The following is a 26733-nucleotide window of genomic DNA, read 5'->3' on the forward strand; positions in this document are numbered from 1 at the left end:
TGTCTATGTACATCTAGTTGATGTAGCAAATATTCTGCCTTATTGCCATAATTAGGGAAGAAAACTGGTAAGTCTATGGATTGGTTTAAGTTTGATTCGGAACATACTTTTGGTAGAAAGGATGGGTTTGTTCATAAAGACACTGTCTTTATGGAACAGCATATGGGGGGTTTGATAGACCATGCTTGTAACTCCGAAACTCTCCTAGCTGAAGTGATAGCTATTAAAAGAATCGTCTTCCAGGTTAAAAACTTTATATCACAGGATGATGAAGGTTTAAAAGGGAGAAGAATCATATGGGATAACACAAAATTCAGGTCCCATGGTGCAAGAAGTGGTTTAATGGGCAGTCTTAATAAAATGGTCCCTCTCAGGAAAGCTTTGGAAAGTCTGTGGGATATCACGTTCGGCCCAGCTTCACTTACATGGAAGTTTGAGATCACTGTTAATTGAACACTATGAACCTATAACTATCCAGGGAATTGTTATGGCTAGGCTTGTATAGGCCCTACGGCCGATAGCCTGGTACCAGCCTATGAACCTAATAGTAGCTATAGCCGCCCTGTAATGAAATAGTTTTGCCAAGAACTCCAGTATGGAAGATATAGGGGCAGAGAAAGGGTCAATTTGATTTTTCAAGGTCCAGGAGGAAAATCTCTTCCATTTGTTGATATACAATTTTCTCGTCAAAATCTTATGAGAAGAAATCAAGATATGCTTCACTGAAGGGGAAAGGTCAGGTAGCCCGGCTATGTTTGGAATCGCAGCAGCCAGGCTGTCAACTTGAGGCTTTGAAGAGATAGAAGGTGCATTCCCGATGCACGAGTCAGAAGATCTGGAACTGGGTCCAGAATCAAAGGCTCCTCCTGGAGATGAGGCCAAAGGAAGGGGAACCAGATTTGACGAGGCCAATAGGGGGTGACAAGTATCAAGGTCCTACCCAAAATGCTGGCTTTTAAAGAACTTTGAGTATCAAGGGAAGGGGGGGGGGGTGAGGCGTAAAGAAGACCCGAGGGCCAATCATGTAACAAGTGCATCCCTTGGTGGTTCCCCCGGAGGGGGGATTAGGGCAAGATAGCTGCTGCATTTGGTGTTCATGGACATGGCAAAAAGGTAGCAGCAAGGCTGGCCCCATTTTTTGGAAAATCATTCACGTTCTTGTTTTAGGGACCACTTGTGAGGCATCAGAATCGCCCTGCTGAGTTTGTCCACTATCACATTAGATTGGTAGTGGAATGAGGAAGTACAGGAGAGTATACAGAGGAAGAGGCTGGCGAAGAAGAAGTGGGATTGTCAAAGAGATGAAGAAAGTAGACATGAGTATAAGGTGATGAGGTGCATGGCAAAGAGAGAGGTGGCAAAAGCTAAGGATAAGGCGTATGGAGAGTTGTATGAGAGAGAGATTGGACACTAAAGAGGGAGAAAAGGACCTGTACCGATTGGCTAGACAGAGGGACAGAGCTGGGAAAGATGTGCAGCAAGTAAGGGTGATAAAGGATAGTGAGGGAAAGGTACTCACAAGAGAGGAGAGTGTGTTGAGTAGATGGAAAGAGTATTTTGAGAGGCTGATGAATGAACAGAATGAGAGAGAGAGAAGGTTGGATGATGTGTGGATAGTGACTCAGGAAGTGAAACAGATTAGCAAGGAGGAAGTAAGGACAGCTATGAAGAGGATGAAGAATGGAAAGGCTGTTGGCCCAGATGACATCCCAATGGAAGCATGGAGGTGCTTAGGAGAAATGGCAGTGGAATTTTTAACTAGACTGTTTAATGAAATTTTGGAAAGTCAGAGGATGACTGAGGAGTGGAAAAAAGTGTTTTGGTACCTATCTAAGAATAAGGGTGATGTGCAGAGCTGCAGTAACTACAGAGGGATAAAATTGATCAGTCACAGCTTGAAGTAATGGAGAGAGTAGTAGAAGCTAGGTTAAGAAGGGAGGTGATGATTAGTGATCAGCAGTATGGTTTCATGCCAGGAAAGCGCACTACAGATGTGATGTTTGCTCTGAGAGTGTTATTGGAGAAATACAAAGATGGTCAGAAGGAGTTGCATTGTGTCTTTGTAGACTTGGAGAAAGCATATGACAGGGTGCCTAGAGAAGAGTTGTGGTATTGTATGTGGAAGTTGGGAGTGGCAAAGAAGTATGTAAGAGTGGTACAGGATATGTACAAGGGTAGTGTGACAGTGGTGAGGACTGCAGTGGGAATGACAGATCCGTTTACGGTGGAGGTGGGATTACATCAAGGATCAGCTCAGAGTCCTTTCTTATTTGCAGTGGTGATGGACAGGTTGACAGATGAGATCAGACAGGAGGCCCCGTGGACTATGATGTTTGCAGATGACATTGTGATCTGTAGTGACAGTAGGAATCAGGTTGAGGAGACTCTGGAGAGGTGGAGATATGCTCTAGAGAGCTGAGGAATGAAGGTCAACAGGGCTAAGGCAGAATATATGTGTGTAAATGAGAGGGAGGGTCGAGGAATGGTGAGGATGCAGGGAGTACAGTTGGTAAAGGTGGACGAGTTTAAATACTTGGGAACAACAATTCAGAGTAATGGAGAATGTGGAAGAGAGGTGAAGAAGAGAGTACAGGCAGGGTGGAATGGGTGGAGAAGAATGTCAGGAGTGATTTGTGACAGACGGGTACCAGTAAGAGTGAAAGGGAAGGTCGACAAGACAGTAGTGAGACCAGCTATGTTAAATGGGTTGGAGACAGTGGCATTGACAAAAAGGCAGGAGTCAGAGCTGGATGTGGCAGAGTTAAAGATGTTAAGATTTGCACTCGGTGTGACTAGGATGGATAGGATTAGGAATCAGTATATTAGAGAGTCAGCTCATGTTGGACAGTTTGGAGACAAAGCAAGAGAGACGAGATTGCATTGGTTAGGACATGTGCTGAGGAGGGATGATGGGTATATTGGGAAAAAGATGCTAAGGATGGAGCTGCCAGGTAAGAGGAAAAGAGGAAAGCCTAAGATAAGGTTTATGGACGTGGTGAGAGAGGACATGCAGGTGGTTGGTGTGACAGAGCAAGATGCAGAGGATAGGAAGAAATGGAAAGAGATGATCCACTGTGGCGACCCCCAACAGGAAAAGCCGAAAGATGATGATGATGATGATGATGACACTAGGATTTCCCCAGGATATGTGTTGCCATCAGAAAGCGTTGGGAGGAGGTCGCCAACTGCCATACTCTCACTGCCGCCTGACAAAGTGGGTAAGATCTGGTTCCTCCTTGTTTGTTTACATACCACACGACCGACATACTGTCTTGTTCGTATTGCAATGGTTCCTAGTGAAGGGAGTCTGGGAATGCCTGCAATGCTAAAAACATCACTCTCATCTCTAGGACACTGATATGCAAGTGGGCCTCGTGATCCTGCCAAGTGCCTTGGACTGTCCTTCCCTGATGATGTCCCCCCACCCTATCTGGGAAGCGTCCATGGTCACTGTGGTTAAAGCCTGTGGAAGAACAAAGGGTCAATCTAAAGTCACATGAGTGGAGTGAAGTCACCAACGAAGGTCTTTCCTGCAAGATTCTGTTGACATGATTTGGTGGGACATGGGTACTTCCTGCATGGACCACTGAGTGAACAACAGCCACTGTAGAATCATGTGGAGCCACACCAACAGAAATCAAGGTTATTGCTGCTGCCATGGTGCCCAATACCTAAAACCTTCCTCTTGAAAATTAGAGGGCTTTTCCCTTAGGGCTTGTACTCTTTCTGGGGGAAGGTTTACCATCATTTTTGTAGTACTTAAAGTCTGCTCCTATAAAAACGATACACTGAGATGGCAATAAGGTAGATTTTTAATAATTGTTGTGATCCCTAAATGAGAGCAGAGTTTCAATGTGGTCTCTCTCGCTTTTATTAGATGCTCGGTGGTGGCGGTTAGGAGCCAGTCATCTAGAAAGCCTAGGTATTTCAGGTGGGCCGTGACTACTGCCATACATTTGGTGAACACTCTGGGGGCTGTAGTGAGACCAAAGGACAGAGCTTGAAACTGATAGTGACTGGCTCCCAACCGAAAGCACAAATGACTCCTGGATCACCTGTCCCATTTTTTTGTGGTAGTACGCATCCTGAAGGTCTACAGGGCGCATCCAATCATCTTGTCCAAGAAAAAGGAGTATTGACTGCAGTGTTACCATTCGGAATTGTGACTTTTTTATTGCTCTGTAAGGTCTGCCAAGATCCAGGATGGGTCTCCAGTCCCCTGTTTTCTTTGGGACTAAAAAGAACCTTGTAAATTCAGGATCCTATTTGGTCTGCGGGGACTTTCTGGATGAGTTGTTTTTTCTAGCAACTTCTGTACTTCTAGGGTTGCCTGCTTCCTTTGACTGGGTGGAATGTCCGGGATGTTTTTTATGTTTGGGATGGGGAAAGAAAAGGGTATGGAGTAACCTCTGGATATGATGCTTTGTACCCATTTGTCTTTTGTTATTTTTAGCCAAGCTTCTGGGTACAAAGATAAGTGACCCACGACTGCCTCCAGAGATGAACAGGCGGGCCTCCTTTCAGGAGCGCTGGAAGGGCTTGCCAAGGAAGGATTCCCGGTCACCCTGGTTTTGCAGACCCCCTCTGCCACATGGCCGGCATCTTTCATTACTGCTTCCCCCTCTGCCCCCGACAGAAGATTCACCACGTGTGTCCTGAAAAACTCTCTGGGATTTTCAAAACCACATTTTTCCTTCCTTTTGATCTTTTGGATAAGGTCTAGAATGTAGGGAAACACGGACTCCTATGACAGAGAGAGTTTTTCCTTCTTGTTCACACCTGGTTAGTGTGTGTCTGACTTTAGGCCCAAACAAGTAAAATGAGTGAAATCATTCAGGGACCGGAGTGCAAAGGCTGCTGAAGAAAAGGTGCGCTTTCCATATCTGTCCATTGCATGAGACTCTTTGCTCGGAGGATGGACAGAGGATGTCTTATCAGTGGGGGATGTAATGAATTTATTTGGCCGCCGAGGGACAGGCTCCACTGAGTATGGAGACTCCCATGCCTTTTGACAAACTAAGTCCATTAGTTCATCAAAAAGTGGCAACACCCAAGTGGTGGAAGGGCAAGACCCAAAAGCCTTCAGGTACACAGACTCCTCCTCGGAAAGGTTGATGTACTTCCAGCCACCTCTTTGCTTCGGTATTTCTAGGATGTCTGCAAAGGAGACATCCTCAGAGGGTGACTGTGGGGACCCTTCTGACTCATCAAGGTCTGTCAGATGTGACAGACTCCTGTGGGGAGTCCAAATGCTTTCTCTTACATAGTCTTTTACGAGGGACCTCTTCAGAAGGGTATTCTGGAGAGGTTTCAGAAGAGAGGGCTTCACCCAGTGGGGCATCCTGAGGCCTTGGGTGTCCGCGTCTATGTTTATTTAATTTATTTTTTTATTTTACATTTGCTGACCGGGCTGGTCCAACTGGATATATGTCCATTTTCAGTGGAAGCCAGAGGAGAAAAGCTCCACAAATCAGAGTAGCATTTACAAAGCACAGCAACATTACAAAGTTTTGGCAATCATTACATTTCATTGCATTTTAGCTCATTAATAAGAAAAAAATCCTAGCGCACAACAGCTATGGATATTCATACAAAAATATGTAAAAGGACACTATTTAAACTGTAAAGTCACACTTTTCTATTAACAATAATGTGTGTAACTAGCTTATACAGGTATGAAGATTAGTGTCTAGGGACAAGTGAAGTAGTTAGTCAGGGTTAACACAGGGGCATAACCAATGTGATTTAAGGTGTGGTTTCAGTTTGCTTTTAAATAGGGTAACTGAGGATAGGGAAGTTAGGTGATTGGGGAGGGTGTTCCAGGTTTAACCCGCTGTATTAGAGAACAGTGAATCTCCAGCCAAATTGTTGGTTTTACCTATTTGTACCAGTAGTTTATTTGATGAGCGTAGTGTCTTGAGATTTTGTGGGGGGCTGATAAGGTTAGGGAGTATTGGTGTATTTGTTGGTTGATACAAGACCTTATAGGCAACTATTGGTTCAATAATATTAGATTTGACAACTCCAACCATCCTAGTTGATTAAGATTGTTACAATGATGGGTTCTATAGGTTGACCCAGTTGCAAATCTGGCAATATTATTGTGGGAGATAGCCAGCTTGTTCAGATTGCTTTTACATAGTTTAGTGTAGATAGGGAGGCATATAGTAGGGTTGAGATTAAGTGGGTATGGGCAATAGTGGTTCTAGCTAGTGGAGTCAGAAAGGATTTGATCCTGTAGAGAGAACCTAATTTTTTGTTTACTGTTTTTACAGTATTAATATGAGGCTCAAAGGTACGGTTATTATCAATTAGTACCTGAAGTAGTTTTGTGGTAGGCTCAGGAGATATGATAGTACCATTGCTAGATGTAACAGTAAAGTTCAGTGGGGTGGCCCTGTGGGTGGGAGTGAATAGTAGCAATTTTTGTTTTTTTTTTTTGGTTCAAGATGAGACATTGGTGTAGAAGCCAATTATCCATTGTGCTAAACACGTTTTGGGTTAAGGACTGAAGTTCTGATGGAGAAGTGGCTGAACACATTAACGTGGAATCATCTGCATCTTGGATACAAGTAGCTTGAGGTATTACAGAATGTAGGTAATTTGTAAAAATAGAGAAGAGGAGCGGGCCCAATATGGAACCCTGAGGGACCCCAAGGGCAACTGGGAGGTGGGAAGACAAGTTATTCTCCCATAGTACAGCCTGTTGCCTGTTATTTATGTAGGATTGGAACCACTGTATAGCAAGTGCATCCAGTGACAGGTTTTTAAGTATGTTGATGAGGAGATGGTGGTTAACCATGTCAAAGACTTTTGATAGATCAATAAAGCAGGCTGAGGATAGAGTGTCATTGTTGCGATTTTTATTAATGCAGTTGGTGAAGGATAAGAGAGCAGAGGTGTTTCTATGAAATGGTCTGAAGGCATGTTGGCAGGTAGCTAGTAAGTTGTTTTCTAGCAGGTAGCTTAACAGTTGCTTATGAATGCATTTCTCCATGATTTTTGCCAATGGGGATAATATGGCTATAGGTCTGTAGTTAGATAAATCTTTGGAATTACCACCTTTATGCAGGGGGATAATATGTGACCTGGAACCGGTTGTGGATGCAGTGGTTCAGAGACAGACACCAGTGCCTTTGGGGGAGGAATAAGTGGAGCTGTCTGTGGAGACAGCACTCTCCTCATTACCTCGAAGGCCCCCACCCATGATCAGAGGAAATTCGAGCCACCCAAGAACCAGAAAGCATTTCCAGAAGCAATGGAGTTGGCTTGAGGCCAATGTAGGAGCAAACCTCACCCATGCCGAAGCCCCAAGAAGCAAGTTTGGATCAGACAAATGTCGGATCTAACTGTCCTCCCTGGACATGAACAGAGCACGTCTACTCCTTGACTCCTCGTGCTCAGATGGAACTGAGGACAATGGAGCAGTAGTCGGGGCCAAAGATTCTGCAATAGGTGTCGGCTTTGATGGTTCCACTACAATCAGCTCCATACATTCCGGCTCCAAAGTCCCGAGTCGGGTCAGAGGAGGAATCAATGGTGACAGGGCAGGCTTAGTTGGTTCAGAAACCCTCTGGGTTGACTCTGATAAAAGTGTGGCAAGCACCAGTGTCCTCAAAAGTCTCCTCACCTCGCATTCCACATCATCATCTTAAAGGGTCCTAGAGGACTGAGTGGAGGAAGCAGGGGATCTGGAAGCTTGTAAGATTGGAGATCTCAATGTCAGAGAAACTGGTTCCAGTTCTGGGGACAGACTCCAAACTTGAAACATCAATGGTTCAGACACTGAAGGACTGGAGGTGGAAGGCTTCTTGGGCCCAACAGGCTGCAGTCCGATGAGGAAATTTTTGGCAACTTTTCAGTCAGCTCAGACTGAGCCTCCAATGAAGCAGAAAATCTTTTATCTGGATTTTTCAGATTTTGAAAAAGGGGAAGAGGTCTGTTTGGAAGGACTCTGACCTTCTCCTATAGCTTCTGAAAAGGAAGTCTTCTATAACCCCCCAAGTATGAACTTAGTCTTCCTTTCAAGAAGAACCCTGTGGTTGAACGAATGGCAAATGGCACGATTCTTGGAGGTGTACTGCTCCAAGGCACACAGTACGACAATCAGTCAGACATTTTCTGACTGCATTTAGTACATTTTTTAAACCCCGCAGGTTTGGCATCTTTGAGCTGTTTTGACATCTTAACATCAAAAAACAAGTTATCACTATAATTACTATATAAAACAAAGGTAAACACACAGAGAAAAGACCTCTAATTTAAATGGGCTGAGCAGCCCTCTAATTTATATGACCTACCTTACTTAATGGAAAAATACACCAAATAAACATTTTTTTTTAACAAGCTTGCTTAGTAGGAATTATCTAATGCACACACCAAGGGAAAAGCCCTCTAATTTAAACAGGCTAAGCAGCCCTCTAACTTAAATGAGCTAGCTTAATTAAGAGAAACACTAAAATAAAAAAGCTCTTCAACAAACGAGCTGAAGAAAAATTATTGAAAACACACTAATGGAAGAAGCACTCTAAATAAATGGGCTAAGCAGTCCTCTAAGTTAACCATCTAGCGTAACTAAATATAGAACACAAATTTACACAACTCTCAAACAACAAGCTTATCAAAAATTATTTTAAACACACACTAAGGAAAGAAAGTAGGCCTTGCGATAAACGACGGCCAACAATGAAAAAGGTAACAAGCACAGCAAAAAGCTGCTAAAAGGTTAACAAATTAACTAATTAGTTCTCTCAAAATCCTCCAAGGCCAGCTTCGAGAGAAAAATTGCACAGGACACTAAAGACAATCATAAGGCTTTTTTCAGTTATGTTAGGAACCTGGGATGCAACTCCCAGACTTGTTCTGAGTTGATTCTAAGCGACAAAAAATACACTGAACCCACAGACATCGCCAATATCCTGGCAGACAGGTTCAGTGCAAACTTCTCCACCCCCCCCCCCCCCCAAAAAGAGCAAGTATCTATCCCGGCAGAGTGCAGCCTCCCAAACATCTCTGATGCTCAGGTGAAGGCCGCCCTCTCCAAAGCAAAAAACACTGCTTCCATGGGACCAGATGGCGTCCCGGGTTGCGTCCTACATGAACTCCAAGAAGAACTAATCCCTCAAGTTAAATTGCTGTACAATCTCAGCCTCACTACAGGATATGTGCCCAAAGAATGGCGTACAGCAACAGTGGTCCCACTCCACAAAGGTGGCGCCTCTGTGGACCCTGGAAACTATCGCCCCATAAGCCTGACTAGCCTAGTCTGCAAGGCTATGGAGAGGATCATCATGGAACTCATAAACAAAGACATTGGGGACCTACAGACACTAGATCCTACTCAATTTGGCTTCGTCATAGGCAGATCCTGCCTTTTGAACCTGGTCGACTTCTTTGAAACAGTTACCAAGGCCATAGATGAAGGGAAGGTAGTCCACACAGCCCATCTGGACCTCCCAAAGGCTTTTGACACAATACCCCACTCGGGCATCATAGATAAGCTATCCAGCCTAAATATAAACCCCTATGTCACAAGATGGGTCGCAAACTGGCTCAAAGACAGAACCCACAGAGTGAGAGTTGCTGGAGCCATGTCAGACTCGAAACTGGTCACAAGTGGTGTCCCACAAGGTTCTGTCCTATGACCTCTCTTGTTCGGTATTTATTTTTCTGAGGTACAGGCCAACATGGGAGGACTATGGCTCACCAAGTTCGCAGATGACTGCAAAAAGGTTCTGTCCTGGGACCTCTCTTGTTCGGTATTTATTTTTCTGAGGTACAGGCCAACGTGGGAGGACTATGGCTCACCAAGTTCGCAGATGACTGCAAACTGGGCGCCATAATCGACTCTCCAGCTGACACAAACATTCTTCAAAAAGGTCTCGCAGAGACGGATAACTGGTGCCAGAACTATGGTCTAAAGCTAAATGCCAAAAAGTGTATAGTCATACCCTTTGGCAAAAACAATGTGCACACAAATTACCACATAGGTGGTAACCCATTATGTACAGAGAAAGTAATTAGGGATCTGGAGACCCAAGTTGATAGCAATCTCTCCTTTGACAACCACATTGCCAAAGTGGTTAGAAAGACCTTCTACATAGCCCACCTCATCATGAAAGGATTCACATCTAGATCAAGAGAGGTAATCATGCCCCTTTATTCATCCCTCATCAGGCCCATCATAGAATACAATGCCCCCTTTGGGATGTACCTTACCCGACACCTGTAGCAATTACAAAGACCCCAAAAGTACCTCACCAGGAGGATCAAGGGACTCAAACAGATGCCATATGCTGCTCGGGTAAAAAAACTCCAGCTCTACTCAGCTGCATACTGCCTACTTCGAGGCGATCTATGCCTGACATATAAAGCTATGTCCAACCCAGAATTAATGGACATGCTCCACCTCAGTAAATCTAAATCCCTTAGAGCCACGCGCTTGAGGGACTTGAACCTCAGCACAGAAATAAATAGAACATGCTGGAGGGACAGATTCATAACCCAGAGGCTCCCTTCGCTCTGGAATAGAATTCCAATTCAGGCTAGGCAGAGCACCTCACTGACTCTCTTCACGAAGAATCTTGATGAGTGGATGGGGGATCGTAGGTTTGTCCCGGGGATTACTTCCGTGTCACTATTAGACAGAGGCACAGTAAACTAAACTTTAAAAAGGGCACAGTATACTCAAATCAAGGGGTGGCGTAAGCCAAACACAATCGGGCTAGGCTTATAAATGCCCCAAGGCAGATAGCCTAGTATGAACCTATGAACCTATAATTTACTAAATGACTAACTAACTAATCCCAAAGGGAGAAAGAACTATCTAATTTCCACAAACAACAATTGTAAAGAATTCAGTTAGCCAGAGCCAGTGTGAAGCACTCTATCTTGTTTAGCAGCAAACAAGATCTGGGGAGTATCCTAGAGTATTATGGGATAAGGTATAGGCCACGAGCTAGTTGAAGACCTCGAGCTTTTGTATAAGGCCAAGTCAGAACCAAGGATGGGTTCTGAATCCAACCAGTACAGAATGAAGGCGAGATAGGATAACGTCACATCCTAAATTAAGATCATTACATATTTGTGTGTGCAGATGGATAAAATATGGTGGAACAATCTTGGAAGCTCAAGCTACAACATATTTGAGATAAGGAAGAGAAACAAGGGGAGGAAAAAAAAAACGTGATTAAATTAGTATGAATAGTTAAGGAGGAACATAAAGATGAGAAGCATGAGATGTGGAGTGAGATAGCTTGGGAGTTGGTGGGAGAATTAGTAGAGGTGACAAGGTAACAAGTCTATTTCGTAACCATTTATGTGAGGAGCAGCTCTTACATTGTAAGGGAGTTTGCTCCAGGTTTAAGATACTGAGTATTTATGCAGAAGTTTTCAAGTGGTTCTTCTGGGGTTATATACATCCAAGAGATGTTGGTCAGAGCTTCAAAGGATGCATTTTGGGGTATAGACGGACACTAGAAGAGAGAGAGCAGGACACTAGAAAAAAGACAGAGCAGGGCAGGTAGTGGGTTTATAGAGGATGGAGTAAATTATGTGAAGTTGTGACAGAAGGAGTTGTTGGGGGAGTTCTAACCATGACGTTTTTTTAGTGAAAGGCAGTGGTGAGAGGTGTAAGGTTAGTTCGAGGCAAATCTAGCACTTTTGTTATAAGTTTGTTCAAGTTTGGAAGTTAGAGTAGCTTGCAGATTTGTTAGCACAGGAGAGGTATAAAGGAGACTGAGTAGAAGGTATACCTGTGCCAGTGAGAGTTTAGATTCTGTACAGAGGAATTTTTTTGTTCCTGAAAAGTAGACCTAATTTTTGGTTAGTATTTTTGATACAGTGCTGAAAGTGTAAGTTGAATTTTAACTGATCGTCTATGATAGTATCAAGGAGTTTTGTATGGGATTCTGCTTTAATAATAGTGCTATTGAGTGATGAGATGATAAAGGTGGTGTTGTGCTATGATGGTTGGCCTAATGGTTAAGGTGTTTGTTTTGCAAACACAAGGTGCAGGGTTTGAGTCTCACAAGGGATAACTGGCTAGGCTTAAAATGGCTTGCAAGGGTAGTTAAGCTAATCTATGAATTTATGATATAGAGGATTTTGAAAGGATAAGTAGTTTTTTTGGGGGGGCACCCATGACTATAAGCTGATTTTCACTAAGCCAATTTTCAACAGAAAGGAAAGAGTTTTGAGTGAGTGTGTGAAGTTGAGCGAGATTGCCGGAAGAAGAGATTAGAGTAATCTACATATTGTATAAGAGAGGAGTGACAGCATGATGTGCAAAGGTGGTTAGTAAATATGTTGAAAAGTAGTGATTCGAGAATAGAGCCCTGGGGACTCCTGTCTGGATGGGGAGGAAAGAGGAGTTGGAGGTGAGCCACCTGACAGACTGTAGCCTGTGGTAAGGTTGCTGGAGAATGAGCTTAGAGTGGGAGTTGAGAGGTTAAGGTAGGCTAGTTTCGTTAGAAGCTTTTGGTATTAGACTGTATCAAAGGCTTTTGAGAGGTCTTGTTTCTAGCTTCAGCGACAGCATTTGTGAAAGATATGAGGGCAGTAGTAGTACTATGGCTGGAGAGAAATCCATGTTTGGTTGCAGCCAGATTTTCTTGGAGAAGATAGTTGACAAGTTGAGTATGTATGCATTTTTCAAGGATTTTTGAAAGTGGGGACAGAATGGCTATGGGCCTGAAAATGGAAGGGTCAAGTAGAATTTCCTCTTTTGTGTAGAGATATGGTATAGAACGTTTTCTAGATGTCAGGGACTAAATATTCTTGGATAGATCTGTTGATAAGTACAGAGCTTGGATAAGCTATAGAGTCAACAGTGAGATTTAAAAAGGGGAGAGGTTAAATTATCAGCTGACGACGAACACAGCTTTAGTTTGCCGAGGACAGATTTTATGTAAGCAGTGGCTACAGGTTTTAGTGAAAAGGGGGTTTTGTCACTTGGTGGTAGGGATGGAGTTGAGGGCTTTTTGGGTTAATCTGCTTATGGAATCGATGAAGTATGAGTTAAGTAAGGAGGCAGTTCCTTGTGGAGAGTTGTTAGGGGAGGGGGTTAGTGTAGTGGTGTTTCCAGGTTGAAGAATCCTGTTAAAATATTCCAGAATTTTTTGGGGTTTGCAGTGGTGGTGTGTCTGTTTAGGTAAAATTTTTTTCTTGCTCACCTGTTTTTGTGGTACAGTTTCTGAGTTCTTTATAGCTTTGAAGGTATGTAAGGGATTTGTTTTTTTTTTTAACTATGCTTTCCAAGCATTATCCCTTTCGTGCATTAGTGTGCGAGTGGCCTGTGTAAGCCAGGGAACAGAGAATGATTTATCCTAATTTTCCTGATTGGATCTAGAGAGTTAATGTCTAGAAAGATGATTAAAAACTTTCTGAACAGCATCATTAAGGGGAAGGTTTCAGAAGAAGGACCAGTTGGAGGACAGTCTATTGTTAAATTTAACAGGGTTAAAATTAGAGAGCTTTCATCAGTCTTTGTATTTATCAGACTTGCACTGTTGGAGAGTGTCTATGAATACAGGTGGGAAGGTGGTCCCTTATGATATCTGGCAATGTACTGGAGTTGTGAAAGTTTTGGATCAGATGTTAGGATCCAGTCAATAATAGAGCTAGTATGAGAGTGTTTGTTTATGTGGGTTGGGGTTGAAATTAGCTGAAGAAGCTGTGAAGATTAATGTAGGAGCTTAGGGAGTCAGTGGTGTTTTCCAATCTAGGTTTGCATCGCCAAGGATAATTGTTTCGTAGGTTATGGAGTGAGAGATCCAGGAAAGAATGTGCTCGAGGATGGGAATGTTGTTACCAGAGTGATATAAATAGCAACTAAACCAAACTTATGATTGTTTAAGTAATAATTTAAGTGTTTCAGCGGGTTGAAAGTTACGGAGTGGCATAGACAATGTGGATAGGTTAAATAGTTCTGAGTAGAGTACAGCAACACCTCTTCCTTTGTTTACCCTATCCAGGTGAATGATAGTATATCTGGGTGGTAGGAATTCATTACCAGAGATATGAAGCTTTAGTCAGGTTTCTCATAGAGTTATGATGTCAGGAGTATGTTGGGCAATCCATGAATGCAGTTCGGTGGCTTTGTTAAGGATACCTTGGATGTTCATAGATAGAATGGTCAAGGTTTTTCAGGAGGAGAAGGGATGTGGGAGAGGTAGAGGAGGGTGGGTTTGGATAGATGGACAGGTATAGGGACTAGGACTTGGGTGAATATCCCCAAACAATATCAGAGTTAGGGTAAACATAGTAGTGTAGTGTTGGAGCAATAAGTGTGGTATTTTGGCTTAGTTTTGGGGGGAGTGTGGGGAGAGGGAATAATTTCATCTTGTGTGTGTGTGTGTGTGTGTGTGTGTGTGTGTGTGTGTGTGTGTGTGTGTGTGTCTGTCTGTAAGCAAGAGGAATTGTATAGTGAGGCAGTAATTGAAAAAAATTCCTGAAAAGGGAATAAATAGGAATGTGGAGGTAAGCATAGTCCAGAGAAACCAGAAAGGCCAGAGGTAAAAAAAATGGAAATACAGACTAAAGAATCAACATTTTGAAAGAGAGAACTTTCAGAAAAGTATTTAGAAAGGAGAGGTCTAGAATGGGTCTCCAACAGCCCTCCTTCCTGGGAAATGAAAACATCATGGAATACCCCTCTGGCAAGCAGACACTGGCTGAATAGTACCTTGGGCCAAAAGATCTTGAATTAGACATGGAATATGAGGTAACTGGCAAAGAGGAGGTTGAGACATACATGAAAAAAGAGAGGAAAGGACTTCCACGCCATGTGGTAGCTGTTGTGAATTATAGACCAAACCCATTTGTCTGTTCAGATTGTCTGCCAACTGGGAAAGGACAGAGAATTTTTGAGAAAGACAAATCTGGCCAAAGCGTAGAGGAAGATAGTCAAATGAAAGCAGGCTGGTCTTGACAGTAACACAAATGACTTGCACACCAAATGTTTCAGAAAAAAAAACTTCAGATCTTTTACCCAGTAAGAGCAATTTTGGATGTTTATGCACACAGGAAGCAACTTTGGAGGGATAATTCATTTGTATTTAAGAGCGGGTGGAAAATCTGTTTAAGATCTTGCTTGACCTTATTCTTGTCCTGCAACACGTTAAAGAGATCTGCAGCAACCCAACCACACAAGTTATGGGTATCCACAGCAGAATCCAATACTTTTACCTTATCATTCTGGAAGGGATTGAAACCTAAGCCAGGAATACCATCTAATAAAGGACCCTGATGAAGCTGCCCAGGATGAAGCATTAGCAGTATCGTAGTTTCACTTAATTGAATGTCTAGATACTTGAGAAGCACAAATAAGTCAAGAAAGAGCTGAAATCTTTATCAGACTCAGGCATGTCAGCTAAAACATCTTCCAGTTGGGAAAGATGGGAAAGCACACATCTGGTCATAGGAGTCCAATAACGGATAGCCCTAAAATCCGGGTAGCATCTTTTCATTTCTGTCCATGGTTCGGCTATCCTGGTCAGATGACAAGAATTTGAAAGAAGCAAGAAGCTTAGTGGGCTTGTCAGTTGAAAGACAGAAATGACAGAAGGGTCTGATGAGGGATTTTTTATAAATAAACTTTTGAGCCTCAGGAACCTTATAAAATCTTTCCTCCTTTTTAGGGGCAGAAGGAGGAGACAAAGGGGCTTGAGAAGCATATGTAAAAGTGTCCAACAGGGCCACAATAACAGGAGGTACTTTAAAATATCTAAGGATATCCATTTGGAGATCATAGTGCCTATTTTGAACCTCAGACATCGGAGAGCTCTTCCACTGTCCCCATGTTCCATCATTTTAAGGACAGTACTCAAAAAAAAAAAAGCTCTTGAACTGGGTAATCAGGAGGAAGACAGCACCCCCCCCCCCCAATCAGACCCCAAAGCAAGAAGTGAATGAATCTAGGAATAAACTAAAGACTTCTCCCCAGAATCTAAATCTTCATCAGAAGTCATCTTCCTAGTCATTTTTGTAGGAGAAGCAGTAAAAGAAAGCCCTATAAGTGAATGGACTGAAGACCCCTGGAATCAGCCATCAGAAATTTAAAAAGACCTTGGGTAAATTCTTGCCACTCTTTCTTGGGAGTCCGTGGCAATAGCAGCAACATGCCTTGTTTTCCATTTCTTTTTAAACTAGGACTTCCACTCTGAAAATCTGTGGCCGTGGTGGTGCAGCTGTTAGCGTTGTCGCCTCACAGCAAGAGGTTCTCCCATTCGAATCTCGGCTGGAGCACCTTGTGTGTTGAGTCTGCATGTCCTCCCCATGGTCAAGTGACGTCTAAAGACATGCAGGTCAGTGCGTACGTGAATGGGTGTACCTTCTTTAAAGGTTGGGCGTTGGACTGGCAACTTGGCACCATAAAAATCCACTGCCAATCATTAGCAGACTGGAGTTCCGCTGTGGCAACCCCTAAGCAGGAAAAGCTGAAAGACTTCCACTCTGAAAACCTCTGAGATTCTGAACCCTGACATACTTCAATTAAAGAACCTGGGATTTCTTATCTCACTAGAATTTGTGGAATCTTCCTAGGCACTTTAGAAATTATCAGCTAGGGTTCCCACTTCTCATGTTCAAAGGGAATCTCAGCCTCAGATGATGTGTGAACTGCATGCCTCGTATCATCCTCCAATGGGGTCACAAGAGGAGGGACAGGCATCTGAACCAGATGATCTACAATCTTTTTATCAGAGACATCTGGCACAAGCTGGATGGCAGAAGTCTCCAGTTTTAATTTCTTTGACTTCTTCAAAGTTGGCTGGGCTTCCAAGCAGGAAGACTCCAGAGCAATAGTTCATTGAGCTGATTTTCCAAGTAGACAAAAAAAAAAAAAAAAAAAAAAAAAAAAGACAGCTGTGTAGGATCTTTGAAACAAAGGCCTGGTAAATTCATCACTTTTTATGGTCATGTTCTGCATCTAAACAGAAGAAAAACAGCAGAGAGTGTACCATTATACAGAATCTGCGTCCCCCTATCACATTTAGTCTTTCTGGATAACATGTACCTACAATGAAATGAGCTAAAAGAAAAAGGAAGCATCCCTAGCAGAGTATTTATTTGCCCAAGGCATGATGAACTGTACCTAGATGAATGACTTCTACACCAAATACAAAATGCTGCATTCAGACTGGCGACAAAGAAGTTGAGGGTTTGTACATTACCTACGTGCCTTATACTTTGAATGTAGCACAAACATCTTGTGCACAGTGCATGGAAAGGCCCAGGCTGGATGTATAGCTACCATTAGCAGTATATACTTAAGTAAGGAATACTGCAACAGTGATTACGTAAGGACATCTACTGTGCCAGTAGGTAGCATTTATATCCTAATACAGGTTAAGATCCTTGGTATGAATGCTCATGATGCCGCCAAAGTTGCACAGGTTAAAGATCAAGCAGGGCTGTGTCTTTTATGGTGCAGAAGTTTTAGCACAGTGATTTGTATGAGATGGAACAGAGTGAGAGAGATTTATCACGGTAGCGTAAAACCCTCTTACTATAATTTTGTCTCATACAGGCTCCTGCATGAAGATTTATGCTTAGCATTTTGCACCATGAATGGCCCAGTGCTACATGGTCTTCTTCAGCTATGTGGGGATGCAAAACTAGGAGAAGTGATTGTAAGTAGAAGAATTCATCCCAATAGCATAGTTAAGGTAGGGTGAATGGGGCACTGCCCCAGGCACTAACTGTTAGGGGGCTGTGATCAGTCTGGTCCTCATTGCTCCTTAAAACACATGTCACTATTCCATCAGTGGTCAAAACTAAGTGCTGTAATGCTTCATGTGTGGTACAAAACAGTTGTACCAGTTTAGCTGTTTTTTTTTTGGCCTATGACATTGAGAAGAGCTTTTAATTTTTCTTAAGAGGGGTGCCAGACCGGGGAATGGTATCAGTCCTGCTGCTGCACAGATGAATGGTTAGGCTGCACCTCTGTTACTGTGTCTAGTCCTGGATGTCCATTCAGTTATAAAGAGATATGTGCAGAGTTGCTAAAATGATCAAAGGAAGGAGAATGTTAGGATATAAAAGTCTTAACATGCTGAGAACATATACACTCAGTTGAGAGGGGACAATACCTAGTAGAAAAGGACAGCCAGGTGAAGCTAGGACTTGCCATGAATGAAAGGACAGGGTAGGAAGGATGAGCCACAGGAGACAGAAAGAGGAACACACCTTAAGAAAGGCATGGAAAAATACTCCCTATCAACTCCTTTCAGCTTATCCCAGTTAGGGGTTGCCACAGCGGAACAACGGTCTGCAGAACGATTGGCAGTGGAGTTTTACTGTGTCGAGTTGCCAGCCCGGCGCTCAACCTTCCATAAAAGGCACACGCATGCATGCACACACACACACACACACACACACACACACACACACACACACACACACACACACACAGGAGAGGACCTGCAGACTCCACACAGAAGGCACATCAGCAGAGAATCAAACCGGAGAACTTCTTGCTGTGAAGCAGCAAAGCTAACCGCTGCACCACAGCGGCCACCCCAAAGACATGGAAAAAAAATACTACTTCAGATAAATGGTGTCAACACATTAATACTGTACTGCAGGTGGTAGTGAAGGGGGAAAGATAGAAAAGCAGGGTTACAGGAAAAATGGAAAAGAAGATGGGAAATAGGAGGGCAGCTATGAACAAGGCTACACAAAATGATAACCAAGTGTATGCTTATGTGGCCATTCAGTCCACATACACACTTCTTTAGAAATATCTTCATGGTTTGCATAAGGCACACACAGGTTCATAGGCAAAGACTAGGCTAGCTGCCCTTGTGTACCATTTTAAGCCCAGCCAATTTCCCTTTTTGTGCTTGAATTAACCTATCCCATTTGGGTAGAGATTTGCCTTACCCATCCTATGATCTATAATTATATATGACCCCTACTGAGAATTACTGGGATCATACCATAGACAGTTTGAGGGGAACCTATGCATGGAATAAAGCATTTAGGAGTTGCCTATGTCCATTACTAGTCTAGGGGGCAGTCCTAGAGTAAATCTTCTGTTTCCTATCCATAGATCCAAGTTGCATTTGATATGGACAGGTATGAACTTTGTTCCACAGCAGCAGTATCCTCTGCAAGATACACATGCCCCTCCAAACAGTTGCGGTGATGTTATAGAAGAGGTTTAGATCCCTCGACAGAGTATTTCCGACTCATTTTTTAATTTCTCCAAGTTTTTTGGGTTTCAAATACCATGACGGGAATGGACCCCATTCCTAACTCAAAGTACAATTAAAGTTCATGAAATTAGTATTGTTTCACTCTTTGATGTTAGCCAAAAGTGCTCTTCCCAGCACCCACAATGTGCCCAAGTAATGACTCCTTCTGCAATTCATACGGTGTTACATTAATAACATATCTAATTCTGATTGTAAATTCTTTTTTATAAGACCAGTTGCTCCTACTACTACTGGAACTGTCTGGGTATCTTTCTTCCACATGGCTCTCGCTTCTGCCTGCGGATCAAGGTATTTTATGACTTTGTCTCTCTCTGTATGCAAGACACTGTTAGTCACTGTGTGTGGCGATTTCAATGATCAATGCTACTTTTGTCTTTTCTTGGACAACTATATCCGTTTTTCTAGCAACTATCTTTTGAATTGTTGGTATTGGGTGATCCCATGTGATATAAATGTAATCATTTTCTAGGATTCTTTGTGGCTCATGTTTCCAGTGTTTTGCAGCCAATTCGATACTATAATGTTTGGACAATCTCCAGTGTAACAGTCTCGCCACTTTATTATGCCTTTCAGTATACAGTCACTCTGCCATTTGTGCATCGCAACCAGCAACAAGGTGTGTGATGTTTCCCAATTCGGTTTTACAAAACCTACATATGTCTGTTTCTCCCACATGTTCAATGGACTTTGTAAACCAGTGTGTACGTAGCCCACTGTCTTGGGCTGCCAATATTAACTTTTTATTTCTTGATATGAATTCACCTCTCCTTAACCATTCCTGCGTTCATTCTTGATCAACATGAGGCTCTTCCAGATGTTTTCTATACTTGCAATTATAGTTATATGTTTTTGCCACATTTCTTGTCTTCTCATCCAGTCCTTCACTTTATATTCTTTTTGTTTTTTAGCACATTTAGTTGCTGCCTGGTTTTTATCCACTTCTGGTTTGATTTCCATTCCTGCTTGACATAGATATGCTTCTGCTAAATTAAGCAGAGATGTCATCTTAGATTTATTCTGCTTATGTTTCAAAACTTTCACTACATTTGTATCTTGTGAGGTCAGTAGATGTGTGGAGTCCCAATATTACAGATCTATACATGTAATCAATTTCAAGGAGGCCCATCCCTCCTTCGGAACGGTATATATAATCTTGGTATACACTGATTTTTATAGATCATTTGGTGAGCATGAAGCATCCTTCTTGTTTTAATATCCAATCTATCCAACACTTTTTGGGGCCAGTCAATCACTCCAAAACTATAAATTAGGACAGGAAGAGCAAACTGATTTATGGCTTGGATCTTGTTCCTAGATGTCAATGCTGTTTTTCAGGATTAATTTAAGTCTTCCAAAGTATTCCTTACTGAGCTTTATTCGCATTTGTTCATGTTTTATTGCTGATCCTTCACCAATTCCCAAGTATTTATACACTCCCTCTTGCTCAAGTTCTTTTATATCACATTCTTGTCCCAAACTGATGTTTTCCTGGTGTTACAGTTTTCCTTTTCTAAAGGTTGCTTTTGCACATTTATCAAGTCCAAATGACATTCCAGTATCATCTGAAAAAGTTTTGACAGCCTGCAGCTGTGCTTTCAGTTCCTCATTTGATATACAGTTTTAAATCATCGACAAAGAAAAGATGAGAAGTCATTAGACTTGGTTGTTTTCTAAAAGCCAAATTGTAGCCATGGCCTAAGCTGTTAAGTAAATAGCTTAATGGATTAATGGCAAGGCAGAATAGCAACGGTGACAGTCACCCAGGAATATCCCCCTTTGGATTTTTATCCCTGGGATAATAATCTGTCCTTTATCATGGCTTAATTGCAAAGTGGTCTGCCACTGTTTCATGGTTACTGTAATGTAGTCAGTGTAGGGTGTATCTTATACATTTTTTAAACACTCTTTTACCATGAATGTGGGATAATATCAAATGCTTTTTTGTAGTCAATCCATACCATACTTACATTCTTCCCCTTCTTACAGTTCTCCGCTATAATTTTAACAAATAATCCTTTGTTCCATATGACTTTCTTTTATTGCCCTTTTGTTCTACTGCCATAATTGAGTCTTCTTCTAGAGGACTATAAACTATGTCAGCCTCAATTCCCATGTATAGTTTATACGTCGTCGGAAATGTTATTGGTCTACAACTTTTAGAGTAGCTTGCAGGTTCACTCTTGAGTAAGAGCATTGTTTTTCCTGTTAACCAGTGCGGTGTGTGTTCAGGGTGCTCATATAAATAGTACTTACTAATGGCTAGATCCTCGTGCAAAGAAGTTAATTAAGTCAAAAGTTAGATACTGCATCTGGGACTGGGGTTTTCCAGTTATAGGCTTTTCTCAACTTTGTTTCAATCTCTCTTGCTGTTATTTCATCCCATTTCATAATCCTGTACCTTTAACCTTGTTATTCTTTCCTTTACTTCTTCGATCCATTTAGCATCTTTGTTATGTTCCACAGGATCTTCAAAGAAAATGTTTCTCCTTCCACTTTTTCTGGCAGTCTTTCAATTCCTTTTAACTTATTTCCCAATTCTCTATAAAACTTTTTTGGGTCATAAGTAAATTGTTTATTTTGTGCTTTTCCCTTATATTTATCTTCGTATCTTCTAAGTCTTTCTGCCAGTTTTGAAATTTTTAGTTCATCTCCAATAGTGCATAATAGATCCTGGTCTGTTCTAATATTGCGCATTGCTTTTACCACATCTACCTTTCTTAATATTTTTGTTGATCTGTTCCCTCTTCTATAATCTTCTAACAACAACACTTCTTGTCTTAGCTGCTTTATAGTTTTCTCTATTTGATATTTCCATGATGGTATTCGCTTTCAGCCCCTCTTTTCCCTCGCATAGAACTATCAGTTATTAATTTAGCAGCACAGTAATATATTCCGTTTACTTCTGTTATATCGCATGGATCTCTATGGACAGTCCTAATTACTGTGTTCATTTGTTTTATCAAGCTTCTGACTTTTGGGGTTTTATTAACCTTCCGCAGTCTATTTCTCTCACTGATCTTGATAGATCTGTCTTTGTCAATTAAATCAATCAACTCTTCTCTTAACTTATTTTCTTCCATACTGAGGGCACATACCTTGTTTTCCATTTCCTGCAGGCATTCTACAGAAAGTTCTCTAGCATCTTCCTGTAGCACATTCTCTTCAACTTCATCCTGTGTCATCTGTTGTTCTGTCATATGGGAACTCAATGGCCTATCACTCCTCAATATTGACTGCATCAGAGTTTCCACAGTTTCCTCTTCCCTTCCTTGCTGTCTAGCTTCAATGAACCTCTAGAGCAAATAATGTAGCAGGTGACTCCATATTTTCTAACTCAATTGGAAAAATATGGAATCAACTACCACCAGACCTCACATCCATGACTTCTATTCCACTATTTAAAACCAATCTAAAACTCTTCCTAACTAACCACTGGCTATGCTCTTGCAATAACCCTGGGTAACCTTGCTCTCTTGCTTTCTTTCCCTCCTTTCCTCTCACCTAATCTACCTTTCCTCTTTTCCATTACTCTAGCATACTTCACTTTCCCCTTTAACAAATGCTTCTGTCTATAGCTCTTTAGTTATATAAAATTCTAGATTTTGATACTTATGTCTATGGTAAAACTATAATAACCTAGTAAAGCATCTATTATAGACTCCTGCTAAGACTCACATTGTACTCAGATACTTAGATAGCCAGTAAGAAGTTTATGAAAATGTTTTTTATTGCACAACTTGTATATTCTTAGCTTGTTAAGTAGTAGTTAGTGGAGCTTTTCTCCTCGGGCCTCCACTGAAAATGGACATGTATCCAGTTGGACTAGCCCGGTTAACAAAAATAAAATAAATAAATAAATAAATACATAAATTTATACTTGTTTCTTGTGGAAGGCTCCAAAATATCTTGATAAGGCACCTGACCAATAGATTTCTTTTCCACTGGTTTCCGCTTAATTTGGATATCCATTGCTCTATCCTGTTGTGGTGCTTTCTGCATTTGATTTTCTACACTGAATCCTTCTCTTTGCAGCTGTTCCATTTATTTCTTTGACTTCTCCATTACTGAACTATTTCTACTTTTCCTCTTAGTCTTCTAATTTTTTGTATTGTAAAGTTTTCCATATCCGGATTCCTTTGCCTATATTTTTCTTCAAATATCTTTGGTGCTGCTCTTTTTGTATTAGTTAGTTTTGCTTTCTCCTTTACATAAATATTGCACCATATTAAATCTCTTTTCCTTTCCCCTGTCCATGTTTCTTCTTCACGTCTCCTGATCTTTTTCCTTTTCCTTATTCTGGGGACTCGCTCCATCATGCTGAGATGTAGTCTGTTTTAGACCTTCTACATTAAATCCTTCAATTGGCTGGCACTCCATAACTTCAACTTCTATTTCTTTAAACTTCTGCTTTACTAATCATCTTTTCTACATTAAATCTTTGTGCCATTAATCTTTTTATTGTGAAATTTTGCATATCTGAATGCCTTCTCTATAATAATTAACTTGACTTTCTCCTTTGCATAAATATTGCACCATATCAAATCTCTCTTCCCTTCCCGTGTCCATATTTCTTTTTTATATTTTTCAATATCTCTAGGTTTTGTTGTTTATATTTTTTTCACTTCCTCAGAGGCTTCTTTTTCCAAAGAGATCAGAGTTTCTTGATCTATATACTGTTTTGCAAAAATCTGTTGTATTAATGAAAGCAAATTTTTATTTGAAGCTTGTGACAGTTTTTCCTGCAGAAGTAATTTTCTTTCCTCTAATTTCTCTCTTCATCATTTTGTATATCTTGTGTCTGGAAATTCTGGGCTTTTTACATAATAGTAACAATACATAATTTCTTTCTTATTCTCAATAGTCCACTCTATCGTCTTTATGGCTCTTCTTTGGCCAGTCAAAGAATACTCAACAAAGTATTTCTGACTCCACTGGACTTGCTGATGTGCAGTAAAGACATCAGTACTGGGTCAGATGATGCATTGCATGCCAAACACAGGTCACCTCTTAGCAGTCTGTAGGACACAGAGTATAGTGAGGGAGCTTTGAGATGGCCCAAGTAACACATGTTGTTTAGTCCTTGTATCCTTTTCCTAAGATATCTCTGTGGCCATTCCAGGTGTTGCATGTGTCTGGGCGGGAGCACTTTAGAATCTCAAACTTCTGAAAACTCGAACCTCATATGGTCGAGCCCATATGCTCGAGTTTTCAGAAACTCAGAATTGTAAAGACAAAGAACTACGGGAGATACAGCCTGATAAAATGAATTTAAAAACAAATCAAGTAATGAAAACACTTATCTTTATTTCTTTATGTAATGGAACTACTACAAAGCAACAGTAATTTAAAAGATCACAACAAACAGCAACTTTGGAATTCTTAAACCCTTAGCTCTGAGCTGCCTCATTCGAAGCATTTAAGCATCTCTTAAAACTCATTGCATCCGAGTAACTCCTCCAGGTGTATCTGCAGTCAACTCCTACTGACGCCTCTAGGTGTCAAATATTGCTTGTTCATATTTGCATCAATAATTCCAAAACCATGCTATGTACAAGGTTTTCAAAGCTTTCATCCTAAAGCTTACACAATAGCAAACTCTATTTGACCTATGTCTGGTGCAGATAGATATTAACTGTTGTTTTTATATTAATTTATATAGATAAAATTTTCACATATCTCTAAATATCTCAACAACCAAGTAACACAGACAGAACTCCTTAGCCTCCTATGAAAACTCTCCGCTAGATGAATAAAATGCTGCTGACACTATGTGTATAACTTGAGTGGTTGCTGAGATATTGTATGGAAGCTTAAACATTTATATACTCTTATTCAATTGTGAAACATCTTGCAATGCTCTACCAGGTTCTCGTCTACTCTCACTGTATATTTTGTACACTTGCATTTTCAACCAAAAGGGGGAATATCCTCTTATTGTATACTAACGGCTGTAAAGTCTACAGTCTGTATGCTACTACTCTATGTCTCTTTTGTAATTTTTTCTTCTCTCTGTAAACTTATGGAGTTTTTCTCCCCGGGACCCCACTAAAAACGGACACTTGTCCAGTCGAACTATCCTGGCAAAAAAATGTTAAATAAAATATTACAGATGTAATAGTTACTGTGTTTACTGTGACTTACATAAAATTTAGTTTAAGATCTAGAACCTAAAGAATACTACCACTATAAAAATAGTTTGTGCTGAAGAGTTTGCCATTTATACTTTTTAAATAATCCTTATCGCTCCAGCGATATGAACATTTGTTTGAAATGTGAGGACATAGTCTGATTCTGTGAAAAGACTTTGGCTCCGCCCATTGGAAGTTACAGTGCAAACTTCTTGAGCTCCACTGGAGTGACTGAGTTAAGACAGCATCCTGATGCGCCATTTCAGTTTTCTATCTCACTGTATGTTGCTGCACAAGACAATTATATTATTTTTAACTGTGAATGCATATGAAACAATTTTTTTCTTTAGGTTACAGTGTTGCAAACACAGTCATAAAGTAGAGAAGTTTATAGTAACCACTCTCTAGCAAATCAGTGTCACTAACTCCCATTTATTAATAACTCCTAAAGTTGCACATTGTATGACTCACATAAATTGTGCAGTTTCATCATTTATCAATGATATCCTCTTGTAGAGCCACAGCTCTGGTGCAGTAAACAAGGAGCTCAATCCTCAACACTGGGGGGGGGGGGGGTGTACACACTGGGAGGATGACAACTACACACACAGAAAAGTACAATTTCCCTTAAGAGCACACAAACCATAATCAGTCTGGGGCTGGTTTTTCCCTCTTTCTCCAGATCCCCAATAAGACTTCCCACTGGCACAGCTATAGAACTGAGTCCTTAGCCAGAGTTACAAGCAAAGTCCTCCAACACACACACACTCTGTCCAACCAGTGCTTTGTGTCCTTGCCAAAGTAGCTGAAACACACACTCTTGGAGATTTGTTTTACACCCACACCACAGGCTGGCACAGGTTTACTAGCAACATTGCAGGACAGTCTCAAATAAATACAGAAAATGTCTAAACTAATCTTTACTATAATCAAAAAGAATTTACTATACCCTAGTTAACTTACTTACAGCAAGGCAAGTATGGTGAATGGATCTTCTAGCTGATGTTGTCAGGTTAATGACAGATACAACATGTGCAGTCACTCTGTCTCTCTCTTAGAGAGTTCTTACATATCTCAAATATTGCTGCTGGGATACTTGTAGCACATCATCACTTTTTGTCATCTGATTTCAGTTCCCAGGCTCAAAACAACCATTGCTAGAAACTGCTAGCATTTAGCATCTCCCTGTGAAAATACAGAACCTTCAGATGTTTGCAACTGCTGGAAGACATAAAACATTACAATACAATGCAGAAGGCGCCCTAGTTCTAGACATCTTGTCTCCTTGCTGCATTGAAACTAACTTTTATGGTGCAGTTATAAAACAATTTCATATTAACTATTTTTTGAAGTTTTGCAAGTTAACCTGCTATCTTCTAGTTTCCACT

At 41.2% G+C, this 26733-nt stretch overlaps 1 protein-coding gene across 1 annotated transcript in view; it reads right to left on the minus strand.

Annotated features, from left to right (window-relative positions):
• Window positions 1-26733, minus strand: part of RHPN1 (rhophilin Rho GTPase binding protein 1) — a 1554789-nt gene that overhangs the window by 1443093 nt on the left and 84963 nt on the right. The gene's annotated exons all lie outside the window — the stretch shown is intronic.

Source organism: Protopterus annectens, chromosome 3.part1 (assembly GCF_019279795.1).
Source record: "Protopterus annectens isolate FY-2018-M chromosome 3.part1, PAN1.0, whole genome shotgun sequence".
Classification (NCBI taxonomy): domain Eukaryota; kingdom Metazoa; phylum Chordata; order Ceratodontiformes; family Protopteridae; genus Protopterus; species Protopterus annectens.